A 12,357-nucleotide genomic window follows, 5' to 3' on the forward strand; every position below is an offset into this window, starting at 1 on the left:
TATACTATGTGCTGGCATGTTAGGTAGCAGCATGTGTGAGACATAAATGATTGCGTCCAGCTGGTCATAGTGTGTGGACATTTAGCTAGGGTTAGTAGTGTGTGGACACAACACATAGTGTCTTGTGTATTATGGATTATGGCTTTATGCATTGGGTGACATGGGAGATGGCTTCTCTCTATGGTTAGGGTTTGCAATATACATTAGGGTTTGCTCCTGTGTGTGTGTCTCCTCTCCCTCTACCTATTTTTCAACATGGTATCAGAGCCTGGTTCTCTCTATTAGGGTTTATGAGTGAGTGAGAGAAGAGGGAGAAGAAGCTTTGAAGAAAAGCTGTGTTGCTTGCCATTGATGCTGTGAAGCTTGGAGCACACCGATTTCTATCAAATCTGAGAGCTTGGCCTATCGGGTAAGGTCTACTAAACATCCTTGAGCGGATTGCAAGTGATTCAAGCAGAAACAAAGCAAATTAGGGTTGCCCAAAGCAAAGGAAAATTTTGGTTTTTTGGAAGCTTTCCATTGAAGCTTGGAAGCGGTGATGTATGGTGAAATAGATGCAAATCTGGCAAAGAAACATGTATGTGACAAGGATGAATGTATTGGCAACTCATGTGCAAGCCCTACACTGATTTTGGAGCAAATTTGATGCATTTGAATGAGTGAAAATTACTGGTTTTTGAGCTCTCACAAAACAGAGAAAATGAGGTCAAATTTTGATGAAATTAAACTAAGTTTTTGGCAAAAATCATACCATTGATGGATTGTACACTTGCCTAGGTGTGTTGGGAATCTAATTGCATCATCAATTAGCACTATAACCTTCCCAAATCCTCTCTACAACAGGCGACGCAGCATCTACAGAGAAACAGGGTAGTTTTTCAACTATTTGATAGGTGGAGGCCCAAAATCAAGTATTGTGTCTGACAAATTTCAAAATTGGCTTAGCAAATTTGTAATTCACATACCCAAGGAGGTTGCTATATGATTGGATTGAGCAATTATGATCTATGGAGCTGGAAATGAGCTGATTAAACAGGCTGTCTACTGTGTTCAGTGAAACAGAGTGTGATTAATTGACTAATTACTCTTTGGTCTTAAACAATTGATCTAATTCCTTTTACATGGAGTTAGTGGACATCATTGCTAAGCTAATGAATCCTTGGTTTCTCAATTTGGACAAGGATTGAAGAAATTAGAGCAAATCTACTACTGGTTTTTTTGGTTTTTCTGGTTTTTCTCAAAACAGAGAAGGGGGTTTGACAAAATTGGTATGTATGCATCTTGGATAGTGTTGATATTCAACATTGAGGATGTTTAGGTGCAATGCAAGTTATCCACACTTGATTGAATCACTACATTGCAATTTGGAGCCTTGGAAAGCGCATAAAGGCAGGGTATCTTGGACTACGTAAACCAATTCATTTTGGATGTATACAGTTTGATTTTCTACATCAAAATTAAAGTTCATTGTGTACTTTGGAGTATCTGGAACACTCATTAGAGTGTGGTTGAGCTAAGGAAGCTCGTTTATAGATTTGGAAGTGTGCGCAAGGTGCATTTACATTGAGCAAATATGTCGGATAATCCAGTACAAATTGTGGGTGAAAAATTGGATAGGAAGAACTCCCAGGCATGGAAGTACAGGATTAAAAGTTTTCTAAAGGGAAAAGGTTTTTGGAATCTCATTACAGGTGCTGAGCCAGAGCCGGAACTACCCCGACAACCTACACAACAGCAGGTTATAGCTTTAAGCAATGGTCAGAAAGAGCATACAAAGTGTTGCATTATCTGTCTATATGTATTTCGGATGCCATACGCATACACATACATGATGCTGAGAATCCCAAGGATGCATGGGATTGGTAAAGTTGTTTGATACTTACAGACACTAGTGCTCACAAGTCTCAGTTGCGACAATAGATTCATAATGTGAAATGGAATAGAAGGAGTATCCATGATTATTTACAAGAGATAAAGAAGTATGCAGATGCATTGGCAACAATCAATGTCCCCATGCCTGATGATGATTTGGTAGACATTACCTTGCGTGGTCTTGGCAAGGAGTATAAATCTTTTGATACATCTATCTCAGTTCGGAGTATAGCTTTACCAGACTTTGATGAGTTGGTTTCACTATTGCTTGTTGAGGAAATCAAACTCAGTGACACTTTTCATGATGCATCTACTAGCCATGATGATAATGGTAGAAATCAGGCTTTCTATTCACATAGAGGATCGGGGGAGATTTGCATCATGTGGCCGTGGTAATGGTCGTGGATGGCAAGATAGGTCACCATAACAAAATTTTTAGCCTACATATGGTGCTAGAGGTGGTCGTGGATATACACCTCAGAGAGGCAGAGGTAACCCTCGTGGTGGTAGAGGACGTTGGCAAGGCCAACAAACATCTATGCACGATGTGGAATGCCATTACTGTGGGAAATTTGGTCATATGTCACGTGATTGTTTCCGAAAACAAAATGATTTGAGAGGGGGTAGAGCATAACATGGTGGACATTATGCACAACATGGTGGAAATTATGCATCAAGCAGTAATGATGGTAGCACAAATCACTTGTTTGCCATCAAATATGTTGTGGGATCTATGATGACAAATGCTGAAAATGATGACACTTGGTATATGGACTCTGGAGCATCAAACCATATGACTTGTCATGGTGAATGGTTTGAGCATATGAAGCCTATGGATGTGAAAGGCTATGTGGAAACAGGAGATGATACCCAGCATGCCATTACACATGTTGGCAGTGTACCATTAGTTATGCACAATGGTGAAACAAAGTCTATGTCAGATGTATTGTATGTGCCTTCTATCACAAAGTTTGGCCTCAGTTGGTCAAATGGTGGAACAGGGATTACAGGTTCGTTTCAACAAGCATGGTTGCTTCATTGAAGATTTCAAAAATGGATGTAGAGTCATTGCCAAAGGAAAGAAAGAAGGCAAGTTATTTAAGCTGGAGGCTAGGATTCCTGAGTTGAAATCAGCCATGTTCTCTAAAAGCTAAAATGTGGTACAGGACATTAATATGTGGCATAAGAGGATTGGACATGTGAATATACAAAGGTTAAAGAACATGCAAGCAAGAGGCATTGTTAGTGGGCTGCCTAGATTCAAGTATGATGGGAATATGCATGTTTGTGAAGCCTGTCAGTTTGGAAAGCAGGCGAGGTTGCGGTTTCCTAGAGAAGGCAACATGAGTAGCAGGCCACTTGAGATAGTGCATAGCGATGTATGGGGTCCTGCACAAAACCCATCTATTAAAGGCAGTTTATATTATGTGACATTCATTGATGACTTCAGCAGAATGACATGGATATACTTTCTCAGAGAGAAAAGTGAAGTGTTGGGAAAGTGTAAGATTCCTCCCCAGCCTCTCAAGATGACCAACATCTTCCTGTGTAATTAAATTCCTCTTCAGAAATATAAAAGATCTTGTTTCTAACCATTTTAACATAGAGAGAGAAAATATTCTAGAGAGAGAATATTCAGATTTTGAATATTTTTAGATAGAAAAATTTCTCATATTATTAAAATGAATTCCCTTGAAACAAAAATTCAAAAAGAACTTTCCAATGTGCAATTGGAATTTATTGGAAATGGGTATAAAGGACCTTAGCCTAAGGGTCTAGATTTTCAGAAATTTTTGGATTATGGTCCAATTAAGGTTCCTATGGGCCAATAGCATCAATCCATGTGTAGGGAGGAGATAAATCCAATTTGTAAAAGAAGATACCCAAAAATGAGTAAATGCTCACATAAGATGAAGAGTTGACTATGTACAAGGTTTATTAGTAAGAAACTATGAGTAATATCAAAAATATGAGATATTTTGGGTATCCAAAAATGAGTAAATGCTCACATAAGATGAAGAGTTGAAAATGTACAAGGTTTATTAGTCAAAAACTATGAGCAATATTAAAAATATGAGATATTTTGGGTATCCAAAAATGAGTAAATGCTCACATAAGATGAAGAGTTGAAAATGTACAAGGTTTATTAGTAAAAAACTATGAGCAATATTAAAAATATGAGATATTTTGGGTATAATGATTCCATTTTGACACATATGTAAGGAAGGGGAGTCCGTTAAAGGAGGTGCATATTTCACATGCTTGAATGAGTTTTAAACTAAAAAATAATGTGATATTTTTATCTCTCCTCTCTCTTGAACCAAACCAAATCAAAAAGAAACCAAACCGAACCAAACTAGGTTCAAATCTAGTCCAAATTCAACCAAACTGAAATTAGAAAATTCTAGAAATCAGTTAGCTTTGGTTAGAGCATCCCTCTCCTATAAATAGAACATGAATCCTTTGAAAAAAAGAGGAGAATTTTACTATTCTAGAACTATGCTGAAATAATGCTAATATTTACTATTCTCTAAAATTCTCTCCAATTTGTAAGAAATTGGAGCTTCCCTCTTTCTTCAATCCCCATTGGTGGCTCCATCAACATACTAAACCAATTGATTGGTTGGGGGCCTCTACCATGAACAAAGAATCAAGCAATTTGTAAGATAAGTGGTGAATTTTGAGCTTTTCTATAATCTCTCAATGTTTCTCTCTTCTCAACCCCTCTCAAGCTTGAGAAGCTTAATTGAAATGGTTTTTTTGAATGCTATTGAAGTAATTAATGAATGATAGTAAAGAATTACATAAATTTTCATTTATGCTTAATTCTAATGGTTTTTATGTAATATCTCTCTCACACTCAAGAAATGGTCATACTCATGACCTATTCTCAATCCAAATGAAGCTTTTCCTGAATCCAAGATTAATCTATGCTTAAGACCAAATTAATGGCTTTCCCTATGCTTTTAGTTTATATATTTCATGAATATTGATGATTCAATCCATTATAGGTTAATAATCTAATTAGGGATCATTCTAATCATTCTCTTAATGATAAGCTTTATCTTTTTAGATAATTGAGATTTATGAGTCATAGCAGCGGAGCTATGGCAAAATTTTTATAAAAATTACACATAAAATAATTTCATTCAAAGCATGAAAAGAGGACTTCCTACCATATTCTAGGAACTATCATCCTAAATTAATTAAAAGAATTTTATTATGCATGGAGATGTGGATGTATGCATGTAGATGTAGATGTATGGATGTGAGTGTGAATGTGGATGTGGATGTGTGCCTCGGGGGGGTCACTCGTATAAATATGTAAGTATCACGTGGGTTCAACAGAAGGACATTTTAAATATTTAAAACTTACAGAAATATATTTACAGAGGGGATTTATTTATTGTATTTTAAAAAAAAATTACAGATTTGAATAGGAAAGGATACATTATATTTACTAAAAAATTCACAGATAAGGGACTTTTTAAATAGGCCTTGAACGCACGTGATATAGAGGATTTACATATAGTGACCCCCCCGAGATGTGTGCATGGAGATGTGGATGTATGCATGTAGATGTAGATGTAGATGTATAGATGTGGATGTGAATGTGGAGGTGGATGTATGCATGTAAATGTAGATGTATGGATGTGAGTGTGAATGTGGATGTGTATGTATGCATGGAGATGTAGATGTATGCATGTAGATATAGATGTATAGATGTGGATGTGAATGTGGAGGTGGATGTATGCATGTAGATGTATAGATGTGGATGTGAATGGAGATATGGATGTATGCATATAGATGTAGATGTATGGATGTGAGTGTGAATGTAGATGTGGATGTATGCATGGAGATGTGGATGTATGCATGTAGATGTAGATGTATAGATGTGGATGTGAATGTGGAGGTGGATGTATGCATGTAGATGTAGATGTATGGATGTGAATGTGAATGTGGAGGTGGATGTATGCATGGAGATGTGGATGTATGCATGTAGATGTAGATGTATGGATGTGAATGTGAATGTGGATGTGGATGTATGCATGGAGATGTGGATGTATGCATGTAGATGTAGATGTATAGATGTGAATGTGAATGTGGATGTCGATGTATGCATGGAGTTGTGGATGTATGCATGTAGATATGAATGTATGCATATAGATGTGGATGTTTGGATGTGAATGTGCATGTAGATGTGGATGTGAAAATGGATGCATGGATGTAGATGTGGATGTATGGATGTGAATGTGGATGTAGATGTGGATATATGCATGGATGTGAATATATGATATGTGATGTGAAGGAATCTAAAGTGAGGAGATGGAAAATGATGTGATTGGATGAGTACACATATAAATGGAAAATGATGTGATTGGATGAGTACACATATAAATGGAATGTGGAATAAGTAATGTGGGTTGATGAGGGATAATGTAGAAAAATGAGAGTTAATATAGAAACTGTATTTGTAAACTGTTTGTAAATGCTGTTTGTAAATGACTATTTTATGTCAAGAATGTTGGGAAAGCATTTTGACCGTCTTGTGATTAAGGTCATTGGAGACCTAACTGATAAAGTTGCAACTGCTGACGGAGAGTCAATGGAGGACGTCTCGCGTAGCAAGGTCGACCGAGGTCTTGACCAGCCTCGGTGCGATTAAAATGGTGAGCTTCCGGTACGGTGGATGAGGGACCAAGGAAGCGGCCTATGAGTGAAGCGCTAGGTCACCTGCGCGAAGGATCCTAGAGGGTGCTGACCATACGGTGCTCGGGCTCTGGGTCGCCCAGGATACCCACACGTGCGTCGAAGAAGATATTGGAACAAGGAGTAAGAGTTGTTTTGTGAAACCGGGCATGGATCTGGTTGATTGAGCTTGCTGGTCCTTCAATGGATGAGTCCATGGCTCTTTATATGGATCTATTGGTTGATCTTGCTGATCTTCAACGAGAGTCCATCTTGATTTTTATAAGTGATGATTTGCCGAGTATTATGGGCTAGGAACTATTGAAAAGGCCCCTGAAGAGTGGACAGGTGGTGAGCGTTCTTGTTGCCAATGATGCCATAAATACTCTGATGAAGGAATGATGGGAAATTAAGAATCAACCGGATAATTTGGAAGATTGTGATCAGTGATACTATGGTTTCATTATAGGATTGTTTTAAAACTGGTTGAATCTGTGAAAAAGGCAATTTCATATTGGGTGTGTAAGTGGTGTGACTAGTTTTATTTTTGCATGAACATCCAGCTAGGGGGCCTAGGAACACTTTCCCTTGGTACCCGGGACAAAACCTAACCAAATTCCTAATTGGATCCCATCACTATAGTGGTTGGGCGGTTGGCTAACCCATGGGACTATGGGGTTAGGCTGGACTAATGGATCCGTAAATTGAGACTCAATTTCTGTTATTACGATAGATGAAGTAAGTCCCGGATAGTAATTGTTCTATGGATAGGAATCAACGGCTGTGCCTCTTGATGGGGAAAAAAGCGTTGATCCCAATGATCCAAGTGCAAGTTTCTTCCTTGATTTGACCGAGTATCTTTATAGGTGCAGTCAGATCAGTTTGATCACTAATGGTCTTGACTACGTTAGAGTAAAAAGTTATCCTGGAGGAATCGCCCGTGCTTTCCAGATAAGGGAAGTTTTTCCGGGTTCGGTTTTGGAAAAACTGACGGATTAGTCTTTTGTCCGGATATCCATGGACGAGGCCTCGAGTTTGGGACCCTGCCTCGCGCAAGAAGTGCTACTTCCGCTGCTAGTACCCCGAATCTGTTACGCGGTGGGAATAGGGATCTCACAAAAAGTTTATGGATTTCAAAGCTTTTGCAGAGAAGCAATATGGCTCTTGGATAAAGTGTTTGAGGACAGATGGAGGTGGTGAATACACCTCACATGCTTTTGAGCATTTCTTGAGAAAGCATGGCATAAGAAGGCAATTAACTTGCAAGTATACACCTCAGCAAAATGGTGTTGCTGAGAGAAAGAATAGAGTCATTTGTGAAGTGGCCAGGGCGATGCTCAATGAAAAGAGCATGCCAGATTATTATTAGGCAAAAGCATGTGCCACTGTAGTGTATATACTGAATAAGACACCCATAGCAGCCATACATGGAAGTACGCCAGAGATGCGGCTTATAGGTTTTAGGCCAGACATTGGACACCTCAAAGTGTTTGGATGCATAGCTTATGTACATGTACATGTGCCTGACGAAAGAAGAAGGAAGTTGGATCCTAAGGTAGAAAAGTGTGTGTTTGTTGGATTTGCACAAGATCGTAAGGCATACAAATGTTACAATACACAAACTAGGCAAGTAGTTATCTCACGAGATGTGGTGTTTGATGAGCTTGCTAGTTGGTACAAAGCAAAGGATGAGGGTGTCATTGATTCTCTTGAAGCTGATGTGCATGTTAACTTGCCACAAGCAAGTTCTAGTTCTACTTCTATATCTAGGCCAGCAGAGTCAAAGAGTAGTACTGTACGTCCATGGTCAGCACGACGTTTGAGACATGAGAGTATGAGCACTGGGAGCAGTGCTATGGATAAAGGAAAGAAGAAGGTTGAAGGAATTGGAATTACAGGTTATGAGTCATCAAGTTCAGAGAGTTTGGATGAGGAGCTTGGCATACCCGTTTTACGCACACCTGGTGCAAGGCAGGATAGATATGTGCCACCACATGTTAGAGTGACAGGTGTTCAGAGTGATCCGCATGCATTGCAGAGATCCCAAAGGGTCAGATATCCAGTTGACAGGTTGACATATCGTGATTTTGCTATGCATTATGCATATATGACCTCTTTGGTGAAGCATGTGGAACCTACATGCTATACAAAAGCTATTGGAAAGCATGTATGGGAAAAGGCAATGGATGTTGAGATGGACGCATTGGTTCATAATGAAACATGGGATTTGGTTGCATTACCATAGGACAAAAATGTCATTGGTTGTAAATGGGTTTACAAAGTGAAATGCAAGTTAGATGGTTCCATTGAACGCCATAAAGCAAGATTGGTATTGAAGGGTTATGCACAAACCCAAGGCTTGGACTATGATGAAACATTTAGTCCAGTGGCAAAGATGGGAACAGTGAGAGCAGTCATTGCTATGGCTGCAGCAACTGGTTGGGAAATGCATCGAATGGATGTGAAAAATGCATTTCTAAATGGTGATCTACAAGAAGAAGTGTATATGGCACAGCCAAAAGGTTATGTACACCCAAAGTATCCCACTCATGTATGCAGATTGAAGAAGGCATTATATGGTTTGAAGCAAGCACCTCGTGCTTGGAGTGATAAGATGAGCAGATATCTTATCTCCCTTGGAGTGATAAGATGAGCAGATATCTTATCTCCCTTGGATTTCAGGTTTTTACAGGAGATTCTTCACTCTATGTGAAGAAAACAGATCATGGGATTGTTTTACTTGTCATCTATGTGGATGACTTGATTATCAAACAGGTGATCATGGTACAGATGTGATGCATGTGAGTGGGCAGTTTGACATGAAATACTTGGGTGAGCTGAGATACTTTCTTGGAATTGAAGTGATGAAAGACCATGCAAGTACATGGTTAGTGCAACGCCAATATGCATTGGATATGTTGGCAAAATATGGGATGACAGTGTGTAAGCCAATGAGTACACCTTTGGAGCAGAATGTGAAGTTGCGGGCTGATTTTGGTGAGGAGTTGGATGATCCATCTATGTACAGAAAGATGGTTGGCAGTCTCATTTACATGACTATCACACGCCCGGATTTGAGTTATGCTGTGGGGCTAGTAAGCCAATTTATGCAGAGCCCCAGAAAACCTCATTTGGATGCAGTGAGACGCATTATGCGATATGTAAAGACCACTGCACATTATGGTCTTCTTTATGAGCATGGTAAAGGCTTGGATATACATGGCTACACAGATGTTGATTGGGCAGGTAGCTCTTATGACAGGAGGTCTACTAGTGGTTATGCCTTTACACTTGGAAGTGCCGTGGTGAGTTGGAGTAGCAAGAAGCAACCTACAGTTGCTTTATCTAGTACAGAGGCTGAAACAGGGGTGCAGCCCCATTGCTACTTGTGAAGGAGTATGGTTAAAGAGTCTCTTGGCAGATTTGGGTGAGCCTATTGATGGCAAGGTTGTCATTCATTGTGACAACATGACCAGCATACAGTTAGCCAAGAATCCAGTGTTTCATGCGCGGACCAAACACATAGAGGTCCATTATCACTTTGTCAGAGAGAAAGTGCTGGATGGTATAGTGGATCTACAGTGAAGGCTGACGACCAACATCTTTACAAAGCCACTTAGCAGGGAGAAGTTTGAGTACTTCCGTACTATGTTGGGAGTACGTGGGATGAGCTTGAGGGGCAGTGTTGAGAGCTTTGATAGCCCAAGCTCATCTACATCTGAGAGCTTTGATAGCCCAAGCTCATCTACATCTTCATCTATGGCAGTACATCATGAGCTTGAGAGGGGCTGTTGAGATTCAAGCTCGATGTCAGTGTGTGCCAGCTATACTATGTGCTGGCATGTTAGGTAGCAACATGTGTGAGACATAAATGACCGCGCCCAGCTGGTCATAGTGTATGGACATTAGCAAGGGTTAGTGGACACAACACATAGTGTGTCTTGTGTATTATGGATTATGGCTTTATGCATTGGGTGAGATGGGAGATGGCTTCTCTCTATGGTTAGGGTTTGCAATATACATTAGGGTTTGCTCCTGTGTGTGTGTCTCCTCTCCCTCTACCTGTTTTTCAACACCACCCACTATAAATATTTTTCCTTTAGAGTTTCGAGCCAATAGGTAATACCCACATGCAAACTTTCCACAAAAAGACTTGAAACCTCTTAGGGATCTAGCAATCCTAGAGTAGGTTCCATCTCTTTTTCTAGCTAGAGGGGCTCCAATTTACATTCCAAATTTTATTGCAATACAACACATTGGCATCCCCATTTCTCATTAATGAATATATATCTTTGGTTTTGCCATCCTTAAGTTTGACACCATTGAGCCAAGTCCAATATTTAATCCAAACTGAGGTATCAGTAGTTGTAGAGCATAGCTCCCTTTGAAGCAACTCCAAAACCTGAGCCATCAGATCTCTTTTTCTCCTAACTAGCTGATATTCCAAAGATAACTGATCCACATCTTTCCACCCTACCAAATCCCTATCCCAACAGTCAACCAGATGCCTAATGCCTTTTTTGTTGAGACTCTTTGCAAACAGATATATCAAGTAGTGCTAAAGGGGGATTAAATTTATGAGTCCACCATATACCCAAACTGAGCATAGAATTGCATGTTACTCTGCCTCCTCCATTCCAGACCATGATACCCAAACTGTTCTTACAACATTTGCATAGCATTTCGCAAAAAGCTGAGCTGGTGATCTTTAGAGGAGCACATGAAAAGAGTTTGTCCTTCCAGTTTATGTTACCCCATTTACCTTTAGCCATAACATCAACGAGCTCCACCAATTCTCTCAATGTGCCCAAGTGATGTTCTGAGAGATAAACATCTAAGGAGCATCAGAGTATTTCTTGCAATACAGTGAGTGGGCATATGAATAATACCAATGTCCCCTTCCTTTTTAGGAACTGAAAGTTTTTCCCATACAAGCCAAGCAGAGACTTTTTTTTTCCCATTACCATTTCTCCAAAGAAAATCTCTAAACACATATTTCTAATATGCACTATACCATAGACAATGTTTTTTGTGTGCGTGTGTGTGTTGTATAACAATTATGTATAAGTATATTGGCTTACCTTGGTTAGTTATTTTACAAAGAGGGAGGGGGAGAGATTTTAGTTTACTTAAATAGGAAAGATACAATTGGCTTCTAGTTAATGTGGGTTGTAGTTAATGTGGGAGGGGGAGAGATTTTAGTTTACTTAAATAGGAAAGATACAATTGGCTTGTAGTTAATGTGGGTGCCTCAAAAAAGCACAAACAATAAGGCACTCTCAAAAGAAAAAGGCCACAAAAACTAGCAAGGGAGATAGTCGTGTTACTATAAGAGGTGGATTCGACGAGGGGACAACTACAAATCTGTTTTCTTCCTCATCTGATGAAGAAAAGATACTACTATCCACCCCTCAAAAAAGGGAGTAAATAGACCCCAATTGTCTGCCCAGGAAGTTAGTTGAATATCAAAACCTAATTGAGGATAAGGGGAGGCTAAATACCGCTCAGGAGCTAGTCAAGAAATGTTAAGCTTGATTGGAGGAGAAACCTTAGGCAGTTAAAACTGTAGGAAGATCCTCTATGCCTAACATAAAACCAACCGATGAAACCCATGAGCTTAACAAAGGCCTCAACCACGCCAAGCACTCCTCAAGCATCTCCCCCACCAAGAAGTCGAACCAGAAGCCATGACAACTCCACACCAGGTGGACCCTGTTGATGTGTATCGTAAGAATCTAAGGGATGACTACCCAAGAAGATCAAACACTAATGTTCATATCCCTATAGCCTACACTT

Source organism: Cibotium barometz, chromosome 1 (genome assembly GCF_041138505.1).
Source record: "Cibotium barometz isolate CiBa-2024 chromosome 1, ASM4113850v1, whole genome shotgun sequence".
Taxonomy (NCBI): domain Eukaryota; kingdom Viridiplantae; phylum Streptophyta; class Polypodiopsida; order Cyatheales; family Cibotiaceae; genus Cibotium; species Cibotium barometz.